Raw genomic sequence first — 14,919 nt, 5'->3', positions numbered from 1 at the left:
CGGTATGTAAAACAGGCTACTACATACCACTAATGGAGGAGAGCTGCTTCTGCTGCTGCTGCCGCCGTCTAGTTCATCAGCGCTCGGGGGAACATACATACCAGCTTTCATTTGAATAGCTGTGTGTTCCCCCTCGCACGTCGTCATAAATAGCCCCTCCCCCTTGTCCGGGGACTTTGATAGACAGATAACCCCCCGTCTCAGGATTGGACAGGTGATCTGTCTGTCAAAGTGCCTGGACAAGGGGGAGGGGCTATTTATAACGCGCGGCGGGGAACACACAGCTATTCAAATGAAAGCTGGTATGTATGTTCCCCCGAGCGCTGATGAATTAGATGCAGAGGCTACAGCAGTGACCAGCAGCAGGTCAGCTTTAATCATATATAAATATAATAGACCTAACTTTATCTATGGGAACAGGACAATGTGTGTGAGTGATATAATATAATGTTTACATTGCACACCATTCTTCCACTTTTGTTTTCACTTTTATTTTTCTTTCAAACAATGCAGCAGTGTGCTGCAATCAGCAGCTCCAAAAACGGATAGCCAGGGACAAGCTGTGCTTTGGGAAACCCCCAAAGCAAAAACTTAAAATTACCACCCATAAAACAAAAGGGGGGGGGGGCAGCTATTTTCTTGCAGTTAATCAGTGTGCCATAATAACTCATCCATCAGGGTTCATTGGGCAAATGATTTTCACAGCAGATGCAGTGTCAGTCAGAATCGTTCATGCCCTGTAAGACCAGAGCCTGACTAAGCTGTCATTCGCTGGGGAATGCAGGCCCAGCAGCTTTCCTATTTAGTGCCCTGCAGGTGCTGTGCATTTGGGGACATACAGCTGCATTTGGGGACCAATGGATACATTTTTAAAAAAGTATCGGTATTCGGTATCGGCGAGTACATGAAAAAAAGTATCGGTACTTGTACTCGTGGTATCGGGACAACCCTACTCACTACCCACCGCCATGTCAATTCTAGAAAGAGTTCGGTAAGAGCTAGAATAGCACGAATATTGACGTGTCCGTGGGTTGCGCCATATGTCCCTCAACCCTATTTCCTCCAGGAACCTTGCCAGTCGGCCCTCACTTAAAGTGGTAGATTTGTTCCCAGGAGGGAATCTATCAAGGCTTCTATCCAGCACCTCGTTGTAGTCACCAACAGCTATCACTGGGACTCCGGTTTTGTCTGACGTAAACTCAAGGAGCCTATATAGAACCTCAAACTTAAATGGGGGTGGAATATAAATATTAGCCAGAATATATGGTCTATTCTCAATTGAACAAAAAAGGAATATATACCGACCCTGATCGTCAATACAGGATTTTATGCAAGAGAACATTATTCCTCTCCCCACCAGTACACTCACCCCCCTTGAATAGGAGGAGTGTACCGAATGGTACTGGGCTTGAAATCTCCGGCTATTTAGCAGAGCGACTGTATCCCTAGTCAAATGTGTCTCCTGTAGGCACAGGAGTCCTGGCATTCCACCCTCCAGGAGTGACATAGCCGATATCCTCTTAATTGGGTCCCCCATACCTCTTACATTCCATGAGGTAATAGCCAAAGTTTTATCCTGCATCTAGGGATATAAATATAGTGACAAGCAAGTCAAGTCCCTTCCGGTAGCAAAGATCTATATTTATCCTGCTCCACGATGTATAGTCTCCCAGATCAGGCTCTAACCTTCCTCCTCTTGGCTCGCCCCTTCCCGTCCACTTCTCCTGTAACTTCAAAGACATTAGTGTTTGTGATGCACGCTCCCTAGTTCCTACCCTAGTCCCTCCCTCCTTCCCTCCCAACCCACCCTCACCCTGCCCAACTAGGCTCCCCTTTGGGGCTTGTCCTGTGACCTCCCTTCTCACTCCCTCACACATCCCAACTAAGACACTCGTCCAATTCCCTCCCACCCTCTCTCCCCCCAAGGTAAGAGAAAGATACTCTAGTAGTTGATGTTTACTTCAAAGAAGAAGAGACTAGACTCCCCCCCTAAAGATGTTTGCCCCTAACAGGGGAGAAAGAAAAAAAGAAGGGCGAAGCCCCAAGTGATTTAAGTGTTTAAGACATAAACATAGTCATCCTCAATAATTAGTAAAAAAGCGGAGAAGAAGAAAACAAAAGAAAAAGGGAAAAAAGAAAAAAAACAAATCAGCATTACTACTATATTACTACATATTATCAAATGCTACCTAGATATTACATACATTTTGCCAAAATGGCATAAAAAAAAATATTTGTTTCTCTGTAGACATTCCCCACTAGTAAAACAAAAAATAAAAAAAATGAAAGCACCAAAGAAAAAAAAAAAAGGGGGGGGAAAGGTTCAACCCCCCTCTTTGAGTCCCCTAATGTTTAAGACGTAGAGGTGAGGGTCCTCAATAATTAGTGATCCTTAAAAAAAGAAAAGAAAAGGAAAAAAAAAAAAAAAAAACCCCCCTTCTCTTCCCCCCCCCCCAAAAAAAAGGGGAAGAAGAGGGGGAGAGAAAAAAAAAGGGGGGAAGGGAGACGCTCCCCCCCCAGTAAACAAACCACCTAGTGTCTATGCCCTAAATGGGCTGCATTTTAAACTATTTGGTGTACCTTCCTACATATAAAAAAAAAAAAAAAAAAAAAAAAAAACACCAAAAAAAAAAAAAAAAAAAAGAAAAAAAAAAAAAAAGGGGAAAGGAGAAACCCCCTCCAACACACAAAAAAAATACATACTAAAAAGGGGGAGAAAAAAATGAAAAAAAAAAAAAAAAAAAAAGGGGGGGGAAAAGGGGCTAGAAACCAAGCAAAAAACAAATAAAAATATATATAAGAGAAAAAAAAAACAAAGAGGACGTGTACATGTCCATCTTCCATTTCTCCCCGTCTAGGGAAATGGGGGCAAGACAATCCAAAAAATTATATACTGGGCCTCACTGTCTCTAGAAAGCTATAGTTCTATTTTCTTGTCTTCCAGCCATCTTGCCACCTCCTCTGGAGCATCAAAAAAGAAAGTCCTACCCAGAGCTGTTACCCTCAGTCGGGCCGGGTACAAAAGAGCATAAGTGACCTTATATTTTTGTAGAGTCCGTTTGATAGAGATAAACGCAGCTCTGCGCTTCTGTAGTTCGGGGGAAAAATCAGGATATATTGAGACCCTTACTCCATTATATGTGATGTCTCCTAGCTCTCGAGCTTTTTGAAGCATAGTAATTTTATAATTATAGTTGAAAAGCTTCGGTAGCATGGGCCTGGGGTACGCCCCTTGCTGAGGTGCTTTAAAGGGGACCCTGTGGGCCCTCTCTATAGAGAAAAATGATGATAAAGTACTAGCACCGATGATTTCCCTGCACCATCCCTCCATAAAAACTATGGGATTTGGGCCTTCGCAACGCTCAGGGAGGCCTATCACTCTCACGTTGTTCCTACGGAGCCTATTTTCCATTATGTCTAACTTAATTGCTTGGAGGCCTGTTTGCTCCTGAAGCCCCTGAGTTCACCCTGAAGGGGATACAAAGCATCTTCTACTGCACTTAATCTTTCCTCCAATTCGTTAGTCCTTGCCACAGTCTTTTGCAGCTCTTGATTCATAGTTAACAGTTCCTCTTTAAGACTTATTAGCTGGTTATCAAAATTGACTATGTAGTCCTTACACGAGTTAACTGCACATAACACATCCCTTAATGTGGGTTCCTCCTCTGCGACTGCTGAGGGCGCAGGCATAGCAGATATTACCGGGTTTGCAGATGAAGTTACAGTTCCACAGATTTCTCCCCCCGGCCCTTTGGTACTCACATTTTTGACGCTTGATGCGCTGGCTGTACTGGATGTGCTGGTTAATTTTGCAGCTGCTGGGCCCTGACTTCTTCTATCAGACGCGGATCCCGTCTGTGGCTTGGCCTGTGATGTAGCTGGGGGAAGATGACCTTTTGCTGGTGAGTTAGACGCTGTATTTGCAAATAACTTAGCAGCTGCTGCTGCCTGGTTGCTCTTGGCAGATCTGGTAGTTGACATCCCGTCCTGGAGCTGTTGGTCCTCAAACCCCCGTTTCTTAGCTGTATTTGCTGTATTGGTCATGTTATGACTCTAGGTTTTTCTTTTCCCTTCTCTCCTCTCCCCTCCTTAGGTTAAGCCCAGCAGTAGCGCCAATCTTCCGCCGCTATGTGGGAAATCAAAAAAAAAAGACCTGCAAGGATGCAAGTAGTGCATGCAAGGTTAAGGGGCAATTTACAGCCCTTATCACATCACCCTTGGGGCGGGGAATATAGCAGGCAGGGGATAATGCTGTGTTTTACTGGGTAATCAATCCTAGGCTGCTGAGCCAATGAGACCAATGGGTAAAGTACAAACCCCCTTATGTATATTTTTTTACTGCTAAATTATAGGCAGGAAGGTATGATAGTGAGTTATTACACCATATGGAAGTAAATTGGCTGCATGCGACTTTAGCCACAAAAAAAAAAAAAAAAAACTTTAGCCACAAAAAAAAAGGGGAGGAGAGAGCCTCTGGCAGCAGCTCTCATTCGGGGGTAACAGGCAGTATAGAAGTTGATGATGGAACGATCAGCCCACCGCCTACAAGGTCCCCCACTGTCCCCTGTTTTACCCAGAGTCATGCTTCACAATGGTGCACGGCTAGCCCCCCGAGTTCTCGCGGCACCCGAAATCTCGCGGGATTTCCGGGAGGCTCCGTGCGCTATGGGGCTTGCTTCTACTGCTTCCAGGAAGGCATCCGAGCTCTCTCAGCGCCGCAATCCGAGCCCCGCTGCCGCCGCGTCTCTTCACGATCTGCACCCAATCTCCAGGTAAGAAGAGGGGGGGGCGCAGCCACGCTAAGCCAGGGGGAAGAAAATGAAAGAGAGAGCTGCAACGCTCCGCGGGACACAGAGTGCGGGCGCAGCCGGGCTCCAAGCACCTGTAAGGCTTCTGGTGCTACCGTAGGGAGGGAGACGGTATCGCCCGGGTCACTCAGGTCCTGTATCCATCAAGTAACGCTTGTGCTTCCAGGCAATATTAACGCACAGGGAGAGAGAGCAGACAGGGACACACGCTCACTCACTCCACCATGCTCACCTGCATCCGGTCACGCCCCCCACAGCTGGCCTTAACTCTCTTGAAGATAGCTTGGAAGAAAGACTAGAAAAAAGCTTCATGAACTCCACTACAAAAAATAAAAAAATAAAAGATAGCCTACAGCACCTGGTATTCCAAGGCGGTCTCCCATACAGAAACTAACCAGGCGCGACCCTGCTTAGCCTCCGAGATCAGACGAGATCGGGCGCTTTCAGGGTGATGTGGCCGTAGGCGATAACCATAGCTGGCCTTAACTCTCTTGAAGATAGCTTGGAAGAAAGACTAGAAAAAAGGCTTCAAGGACTCCACCACAAAAAAATTTAAAATAAAAGAAAGCCTACAGCACCAGATATTCCCAGGCGGTCCCCCATCCTGGTACTAACCAGGCTCGACTCTGCTTAGCCTCCGAGATCAGACGAGATCGGGCGCTTTCAGGGTGATGTGGCCGTAGGCGATAACCATAGCTGGCCTTAACTCTCTTGAAGATAGCTTGGAAGAAAGACTAGAAAAAAGGCTTCAAGGACTCCACCACAAAAAAAAAAAAAAAAAAAGAAAGCCTACAGCACCTGGTATTCCCAGGCGGTCTCACATCCAGGTACTAACCAGGCCCGACCCTGCTTAGCCTCCGAGATATACAACAACTCAGTAGACTTATCCAGGCCCTTCCGACTAAGGAAGATATACAGGAAATAGTAGCAAATATAACAGACATAATGAGGGCAGAAATTGATGAAGTACGCACAAAAATGCTGATGTTGGATCATAAAGTAGGAGGGGTAGAGAAGCAGCAAAACTCCGTAAATGACAGGCTGGTAGCCTTGGAGGAAAAAGTAATGGCCCAACATCAACATGTGATCAGGCTGCAGCTCCATGCAGAAGAGGCTGATAACAGAAGTAGGAGGAACAATATACGGATCAAAGGGGTACCAGAGGAGCTGGAGGGTCAGGCATTGAGAGAAGCAACCACTACTATCTTGAATAGAGTATTAACCACTTAAGCCCCGGACCAATATGCAGCCTAAAGACCCAAGGTGTTTTTACAGTTCGGGACTGCGTCGCTTTAACAGACAATTGCGCGGTCGTGCGACGTGGCTCCCAAACAAAATTGGCGTCTTTTTTTCCCCACAAATAGAGCTTTCTTTTGGTGGTATTTGATCACATCTGCGGTTTTTAGTTTTTGCGCTATAAACAAAAATAGAGCGACAATTTTGAAAAAAAAGCAATATTTTTTACTTTTTGCTGTAATAAATATCCCCCAAAAACATATATAAAAAAAATTTTTTTCCTCAGTTTAGGCCGATACGTATTCTTCTACCTATTTTTAGTAAAAAAAATCGCAATAAGCGTTTATCGATTGGTTTGCGCAAAATTTATAGTGTTTACAAAATAGGGGATAGTTTTATTGCATTTTTATTATTTTTTTTTTTTTTACTACTAATGGCGGCGATCAGCAATTTTTTTCGTGACTGCGACATTATGGCGGACACTTCGGACAATTTTGACACATTTTTGGGACCATTGTCATTTTCACAGCAAAAAATGCATTTAAATTGCATTCTTTATTGTGAAAATGACAGTTGCAGTTTGGGAGTTAACCACAGGTGGCGCTGTAGGAGTTAGGGTGCACCTAGTATGTGTTTACAACTGTTTGGGGGTGTGGCTGTAGGAATGACGTCATCGATCGTGTCTTCCCTATAAAGGGAATGACGCGATCGATGCGCCGCCATAGTGAAGGACGGAGAAGCCGTGTTTACACACGGCTCTCCCCGTTCTTCAGCTCCGGGGAGCGATCGCGACGGAGCGGCTATAAACAAATAGCCGCGCCGTGGTCCCGGATCGCTCCCCGAGCGGACCCGACCTCCGCATGTAGCGGGGGGGTCCCGATCGGACCCCCCACCCGCTAATAGGCGAGGACGTACGTGTACGCCCATGTGCCTGTACGTGCCATATTGTGGACGTATATGTACATGCGGGGGTCGGGAACTGGTTAAAGAATCCTCCAGATACGCCGCTCGAACTGGACAGAATACATAAAGTCCCTACATTTCGACAACCTGATCAGAATAACCCCCGAGATGTGTTATATAGGGTCCACTTCTATAGAATCAAGGAGGAGATACTAAGAGTGGCTTGGAAAGAGGGCCTGGCGGGGGTCTGGGAGGGCGCAGACATACAGGTATTTCCAGACCTGTGCTGGCAAACAAAACTTAGAAGGCGCATGTTAAAGCCCCTGTTGGACCATATACGAAGTAAAGGAGCCACATACCAGTGGGGGTTCCCATTGGCAGTAATTGTGAAAAGGGAAGGAAGGAGTTTCCATTTGAACGAGCCATCTCAGCTATCTACACTGTTTGAATTTTTAAACTCAGATCCAATAGAGGTGCCTAATTGGCTGGAATTACCTATAGCAAAAGGGGTGAGCTACTAATGAACTATAGCGATTAAGAATGGAAATATAAGAATACAGAACTGGAGTGATAGACATTACATTACACAGAACTAGTAGGTATATAAGCATAGAGCCCCCCTGGAAGAAGGGACTGGAAGGGACTGGAAGGATCCACAATAGAGGGCCCCCTTTTTTTTTTATTTTTTTTTTCTGGGGGCGTGCCTTCGCCGTCTCTCATGGTCTCCCATGGTCTCGTATGGGGGTTTTTTTTTTTTTTTTTTTCCCTCTCCCCTGATCCCCATTTTTTGGGATGACATGTGACTAATTTTCATTTTTCATATAAACATTAGATCTGGGCAGCAAAGCTTTGAAGAAAATCTGTTTATTGTTATATGTTGGAATTTTTTTTCTTTTCTTTTCTTATTTTCCTTCTTTTTTCCCCCAGCCAAATTCAGCATAATGTGAATGCTAATCGTTGTGAACTATGTTGTTATCTTTTCCCTTAGAGTGAACTATAGATGCCTAGGTCCTAGGGGGGGGTTCTAGGGGGGGGATGGGACTGAGGGTGGGGGTGGAGTGGAGGGGGAGGAATGGAGTGGGGGGGGGGGGGTGGGAAGGTATGGGAGAGGGATGGGTTTTTTTTTGGGGTAAGAGGGGAGGGGGGAGGGGGGTAAGGGAAGGAAAGGGGAACTTTTGTATTTTTTTTTTTTTTGTCTTTCACCATACACATTTATACTCTATAGATTTATAGTTCTCACAGCACTTATAGTACTCAACACTGGTAGTTATTACAGAACATGCGACACTTAATTTTATAGCAGGGTTATATGGGTGCGTAGGCATATGTACTCATATATAAACACATAATACACCTAATATGGGTGTTATCACTTAATATCACTTAAATAGCGGACACTAGGTTTAGCAGGAGGTCCTATCAGGGGTCTTTCTTCACAGAGTATATTAATATAAAATATATTCCTCTCCTTTTTCTTACACTTCACTATAAAAAATATTTTTTTTTTTGGAGTGGATGGGTTTTGATTTTTTCACAGCCAATCGGGAGAAGGGAGGGCGGAGGGGGGGGAGGGGGGGACCTAAGACTTAGGTGGGAAGGGGAGCAGGGAAGAGGGGTGATTAGGAAAAGGAAGCAAGGAAGCAAGACATGAAAGTGTCAGAAGACCTATATGCTGAACATTAAGACATGCGAGGGGGGAGAGAGAGGAGGATATTAAGGGACAAAGAGATGGAGGGGAAGAGGGAGATAAGATAGAAGAGATTGGGAGGACCGAAGGACTATCTGAGCAACAAGAAGTCAGGATTATATTTTGAGGAAAAAGAAAATGTATAGGTTATCTCATAATGGGGTCCGTTTGGAGGGGTCCAGGGGATAACAGTGGGGGGGCTCTCTTTTTTTTTTTTTTTTTCTCCTGTACAATATGCATGTCTTATTGCCATATGACAAGCCTGTAGATATTATTGTGATGTTTGCTGGGGAAATGGATTCGCTCTTAAACTGTGGGGTTGTCTTGGGGGGGTGGGTTACCCCCCCCTTCCTATGTAGGGGCAGGGGGGGACCCATGGGGGGGGAAATAGAATCATTAATTATTGAAGTGGTACTCCCGGACGGGCAGAAGGCGTGTCTCTCCGTAGTGCTCCTATACGTTTCCCCATTAGAGCGCCTCTCCTCCTGGTGGAGGTAAGTCGGAGACGCTCAGGGGAGGGTTTTTTTGTTTTGTTTTTTTTTAACATTTTTTGCATAATTTTTTTTTTTCTCCCACATTGACCGAGGGTTGCCCCTAATTTAAGGGACACCATGGAAGTGGGAAGTAAGGATTACCCAGGTACTCGAACGGAGGACTAGAACCTGGGCTACTAGGGGGAAGAGGGGTTGTGTTTTTTTTTTTTTTTTTTAATTTATTATTATTTAATTTATTTATTTATCTATTTTTTTTCTCTTTTTTCTCTTTTTTTCTCCCTTCTCTCCTCTCTCTTTCTTCCCCGGGGTCTCTCTCAGCCTCACCCCCCGTCCCCCCTCCTCACTGGAGCCCGCTACCTATAGTGGAAGCTATAGGGGGGAATACGAGGGGAGAGGAGAGGAAGAGGCATCATGGATAGAATAAGCATTACTACTTATAATGTGAAAGGGTTAAATATCCCAGAAAAAAGATCAAAAATAATAATGGAACTAGGGAGACTAAAATCACAAATTGTGTTTCTGCAAGAAACACATTTTAGGAAAGATAAGATCCCAAAGATAAAGAGTCAAAAATTTCCAGTAGTTTATATGGGAGCCTCGCAGACCTCTAAAGCTAATGGAGTAGCGATCCTGATAGCCAAAAGTATAAGATGGAAGGAATCAAAAGTAGAGGCCGACGAGGAAGGAAGATTCCTTTTGGTAAAGGGTACATTAAATGAGCAAAAGGTCACTTTAGTAAATGTCTACCTCCCAAACGAAGACCCGGTCTCGACGTTGGAAAAATTTGCTGAGATTGTAAATCAAAAGAAAGAGGGGGTCTTGATTTGGGGGGGAGATATGAACATGGTTCTAGATCCTAGATTGGATTCCTCCAAGGGTTCCTATAATATATATAATATAAAACTGAGAAAAGCAAGAAAAATATTACAGGACCTACATTTAATAGATACCTGGAGGACACTACACACTCATGACAGAGATTACAGTTTCTACTCATCAAAACATAAAACATACACTAGGATCGATTACATATTCCTGGAACAAAGTATATTGTTAAATTTAAGAGAAACCTCAATGGGTTCTTTTTCAACGTCAGACCATGCCCCAGTCAGCTGCGTTATGGATTGGGGGAAAGCAGGTCCCAGGGAATGTAACTGGAGGCTCAATGAAACATTAATCAAAGATCCAGATTACGAGGGTAAGATAAAGCAGGTAATATAAATGTTTTTCACAGTAAACAAAGATGAAGATACATCACCGCTATGTAACTGGGAGGCACATAAGTGCTATTTGAGAGGCATTCTCATTTCACTAGGAGCTCAGAGAAAGAGATCTCTCAACGCAATGCTAGACCTTCTGCTTGGGGAGATCCGAATATTAGAAAACGAACATAAGAGGTCGCAAAAGGAACAGACCGAAGAGAGATTAACGCTCCTTCGAGATAAGTTAAATCTGATACTTATGGACAAAGCGAGGGCTAAATTAAGCAGATGCCGGAGGGCTTACTACGAATACGGGAACAAACCAAGCAGGATGTTGGCAAACGCACTGAGAGAAACAAGAGCTAAAAACTACATTGAAAAAATAAAAATACAGGGAGATAAATTAGTTAGCTCATCACAGACAATAGCAAATGCCTTTAGAGAATATTATAGCGGACTGTACCAGCTGGAGAGCGAACCGACAGCGGAGAGGAATCAGAGCAGGGAGAAGAGAGTAAAGGAATACCTAAAAGAATCAGGCATGCCAAAATTTTCAGAAGAAATCGCTGCCAGTATGGAGGGGTTAATAACATCAGAGGAACTTTTAGAAGTAATTAAAGAAATGAAACCAGGCAAATCTCCGGGTCCAGATACATTATTATACTATAAAACTTTTTTTGAACAACTAGCACCCAAATTCTTAGAGGCCTTTAATTCACTAAAGGAAGGACAACAGATGCTCAAAGAAACATTGGGGGCACACATAGCCGTAATTCCTAAGGAGGGGAAAGATCCGACACTATGCCCTAGTTACCGGCCAATATCCCTATTGAACACAGATTTAAAGATTTTCTCAAAAATAATTGCAAACAGACTAGTGACTCATATACCCTCCCTAATACACCCAGACCAGGTTGGCTTCACCCCTGGAAGAGAAGGGAGGGAGAATAAACAACGAGTGTTAAGCACCATCTACATGTCCCAACTCTATCAAAATCCTCTGGTTTTAGTATCAACTGACGCAGAGAAAGCTTTTGATAGGGTGGACTGGGGATTCTTGAGAGCTACACTACAATACATACGGCTGGGAGGAGGGATGTTAAATTGGATCGCAGGCCTCTACTCTTGCCCGACGGCAAGGGTGAAGGTGAACGAGGTAATGTCTGATCCATTCCCAATAAGAAATGGGACAAGGCAAGGATGCCCACTATCTCCGACTATCTTCATCCTCATCTTAGAACCATTTCTGAGAACCATTCGTGCAAATAGAGATATAAGAGGACTCAGGGTCAAAGGATCAGAGTACAAAGTTGCTGCATTCGCAGACGATCTGCTATTTTCATTAACAACCCCGGAATTATCTCTACCATCCATATTGAAGGAGATAAAGCAATATGGAGATCTTTCTAACTTTAAGGTGAATTATAGCAAATCGGAGGCGATGGGAGTAGAGGTAAATAGGCAGAGTCAGCAGCAATTAGCGGCCAATTTTCCTTTTAGGTGGACAGATTCACACATACTTTACTTGGGAACAAAGATATCGAAAAATTTTAAAAGAATCTATGAGTTAAATTTTGTACCTCTGATAAGGCAGATTAAGGCAGACTTTCAAAGATGGGACAAAGAAATCTTTACGTGGTTCGGAAGAATCAATATTATAAAAATGAACGTAATGCCAAGACTACTTTATGTATTTCAGACCCTTCCGGTAAAGATCCCATCGGGGTTTTTGAGAGACTTAAGAACTAGATTTGCCAAGTTCATCTGGGCAGGAAAAGCACCTAGAATACGGCGGGACATCCTGACGATGCCAAAGGAAAAAGGAGGGATGGGCTTACCTGACCCAATGGGATATCATGACGCTTCCCATATGGCAAGGGTGGTAGAGTGGTGTGTCCAACAGAAGACTAAACCATGGATCCTCATGGAGCAGAAAATCACGAACATTCCCCTGGAGGGAATGGCGTGGATCCATGAGGAAGATATTCCACAAGAGGTGAAAAAACATCCTACAATAGGACCCACACTACGAGTCATGAAAAAGATATTTAAGAAAACCAAAATCTCGGAATACCCAAGTCCACTGGTACCGGTACTAGGTAATCCTAGATTTCAGGTGGGCCTCACAGATTTACATTTCAACAATCTAAGATGCTCAGGAATGAGTAGGCTAATAAATTTTGAAGACGAGAATCGAAGGATGAGAGGGGGAGAGATGGAAGAGGTATTTAGGAGAGAAATAGACCCAATGAGACTAAATCAATTAAAAGCAGCTATTAGAGCAATGAATCCACAAGGTACCGCGGCTAGAGATCTCTCAAGATACGAGGAATTATGTCTGAAGGGCGACTCGCTGAGACATGGTCTGTCGGTGATGTATACTCTCCTGGGAGAGGTAGTAGCCCCAAAAGAACTTCCATTCATATTAGCCTGGGAAAAAGAACTGGGGATTAAATTCTCAGAGACACAGAAAACGGGAATCTTCAACTTTGCACACAAAGCCTCTCTCGCTACTAGATACCAGGAGGGGGGATATGAGATCTTAACTAGATGGTACAAAACTCCGGTCGCACTAAAACGGATATTCCCTGAAACATCAGACCGCTGCTGGCGATGCGGAGAAGGGGAGGGTACCATGTTACATGTATTCTGGGAGTGTGCAAAGTTGAAAGATTTCTGGAAAATGGTCACCGACACGGTAAAAGAAATCACAGAGGTTGATATGGGAGATATTCCAGCAACGTATCTACTATTTGACCTCCCAATCTCCCTGGCAACGTTTAAAAATTCCCTGATTAGACACCTATTGACAGCAGCAAGGGCATGTATTCCAATTTTATGGAAAAGTACAGCTACACCGACCAGACAACAATGGCTAGGGAGAGTAACAGAAATTCAGCAGATGGAGCATCTGACGATGGGAATAAGAGAACAAGAGGAGAAGTATAGTCAGGTATGGACCCCATATATAAGATACAGAGAACGAGGCTCCTGAGGGGGGGGGGAGTCGGGGGAGAGGGGTCTTTCTCTTTTTTTTTTTTTTGTTTGTTATTTTATTTTGTGGGAGGAGGTACATGGGGGGGGAGGGAAGAGGGAGGTAGAGGAAGGGTAGTTTTGGGAGAATAGGGAGCATTTTATGATATAGCTATAAACAGTGGACACGAAAGTAGACTCTTGGAATTCTGTTAAGAGGTACTATGATCAATGTGTAATTGTTCAAAGGAAAGTGTCAAATTGTGTACAGTTAAACTTGGCTATATATGTGTGTATAAGGAGAAATTAAATGTGAAAAAAAAAACATATAAAATAAAGAATTTAAAAAAATAAAAAATAAAATAAATAAAAGAAAGCCTACAGCACCCGGTATTCCCAGGTGGTCTCCCATCCAGGTACTAACCATGCCCGATCCTGCTTAGCTTCCGAGATCAGATGAGATCTGGCGCTTACAGGGTGATGTAGCCATAGGCGATAACCATAGCTGGCCTTAACTCTCTTGAAGATAGCTTGGAAGAAAGACTAGAAAAAAGGCTTCAAGGACTCCACCAAAAAAAAAATAAAGATAAAAGAAAGCCTACAGCACCTGGTATTCCCAGGCGGTCTCCCATCCAGGTACTAACCAGGCCCGACGCTACTTAGCCTCTGAGATCAGACGAGATCGGGCGCTTTCAGGGTGATGTGGCCGTAGGCGATAACCAAAGCTGGCCTTAACTCTCTTGAAGATAGCTTGGAAGAAAGACTAGAAAAAAGGCTTCAAGGACTCCACCACAAACAAATAAAAAATAAAAGAAAGCCTACAGCACCCGGTATTCCCAAGCGGTCTCCCATCCAGGTACTAACCAGGTCCGACCCTGCTTAGCCTCCAAGATCAGGCACTTTCAGGGTGTTGTGGCCGTAGGTGATTACCATAGCTGGCCTTAACTATCTTGAAGATAGCGTGGAAGAAAGACTAGAAAAAAGCTTCAAGAACTCCACCACAAAAATAAAACAAAGCCTACAGCACCTGGTATTCCCAGGCGGTCTCCCATCCAGGAAGTAACCAGGCCCGTCCCTGCTTAGCCTCCGAGATCAGACGAGATCAGGCGCTTTCAGGGTGATGTGGCCGTAGGTAATAACCATAGCTGGCCTTAACTCTCTTGAAGGTAGCTTGGAAGAAAGACTAGAAAGAAGGCTTCAAGGACTCCACCAAAAAAATAAAAAAAAATAAAAGAAAGCCTACAGCACCTGGTATTCCCAGGCGGTCTCCCATCCAGGTAGTAACCAGGCCCGACCCTGCTTAGCCTCCAATATCAGACGAGATCGGGCGCTTTCAGGGTGATGTGGCCGTAGGCGATAATCATAGCTGGCATTAACTCTCTTGAAGATAGCTTGGAAGAAAGACTAGAAAAAAGGCTTCAAGGACTCCACTACAAAAATAAAAGAAAGCCTACAGCACCAGGTATTCCCAGGCGGTCTCCCATCCAGGTACTAACCAGGCCCGACCCTGCTTAGCCTCCGAGAATCAGACGAGATCGGGCGCTTTCAGGGTGATGTGGCCGTAGGTGATAACCGTAGCTGGCATTAACTCTCTTGAAGATAGCTTGGAAGAAAGA

General features: G+C 44.3%; 2 non-coding genes and 6 pseudogenes across 2 annotated transcripts; all 8 read right to left on the bottom strand.

Moving 5' to 3' along the window:
• Window positions 1-5,154: 5,154 nt before the first annotated feature.
• LOC120912339 lies at window positions 5,155-5,273 on the bottom strand (annotated as a pseudogene).
• A 101-nt stretch (window positions 5,274-5,374) lies between these two features.
• On the bottom strand, window positions 5,375-5,493 carry LOC120911955. The gene has a single exon (XR_005742722.1). It is a non-coding gene; the product is annotated as a 5S ribosomal RNA (ribosomal RNA).
• An 8,185-nt stretch (window positions 5,494-13,678) lies between these two features.
• LOC120912310 lies at window positions 13,679-13,797 on the bottom strand (annotated as a pseudogene).
• Window positions 13,798-13,898: 101 nt separating this feature from the next.
• Window positions 13,899-14,017, bottom strand: LOC120912286 (annotated as a pseudogene).
• Window positions 14,018-14,118: 101 nt separating this feature from the next.
• On the bottom strand, window positions 14,119-14,227 carry LOC120912441 (annotated as a pseudogene).
• A 91-nt stretch (window positions 14,228-14,318) lies between these two features.
• On the bottom strand, window positions 14,319-14,437 carry LOC120912338 (annotated as a pseudogene).
• A 102-nt stretch (window positions 14,438-14,539) lies between these two features.
• Window positions 14,540-14,658, bottom strand: LOC120912288 (annotated as a pseudogene).
• A 92-nt stretch (window positions 14,659-14,750) lies between these two features.
• On the bottom strand, window positions 14,751-14,870 carry LOC120912235. The gene has a single exon (XR_005742990.1). It is a non-coding gene; the product is annotated as a 5S ribosomal RNA (ribosomal RNA).
• Between the last annotated feature and the right edge of the window lie 49 nt (window positions 14,871-14,919).

Source organism: Rana temporaria, chromosome 8 (assembly GCF_905171775.1).
Source record: "Rana temporaria chromosome 8, aRanTem1.1, whole genome shotgun sequence".
NCBI classification, from domain to species: domain Eukaryota; kingdom Metazoa; phylum Chordata; class Amphibia; order Anura; family Ranidae; genus Rana; species Rana temporaria.
This window is presented reverse-complemented; position numbering and strand designations above follow the sequence as displayed.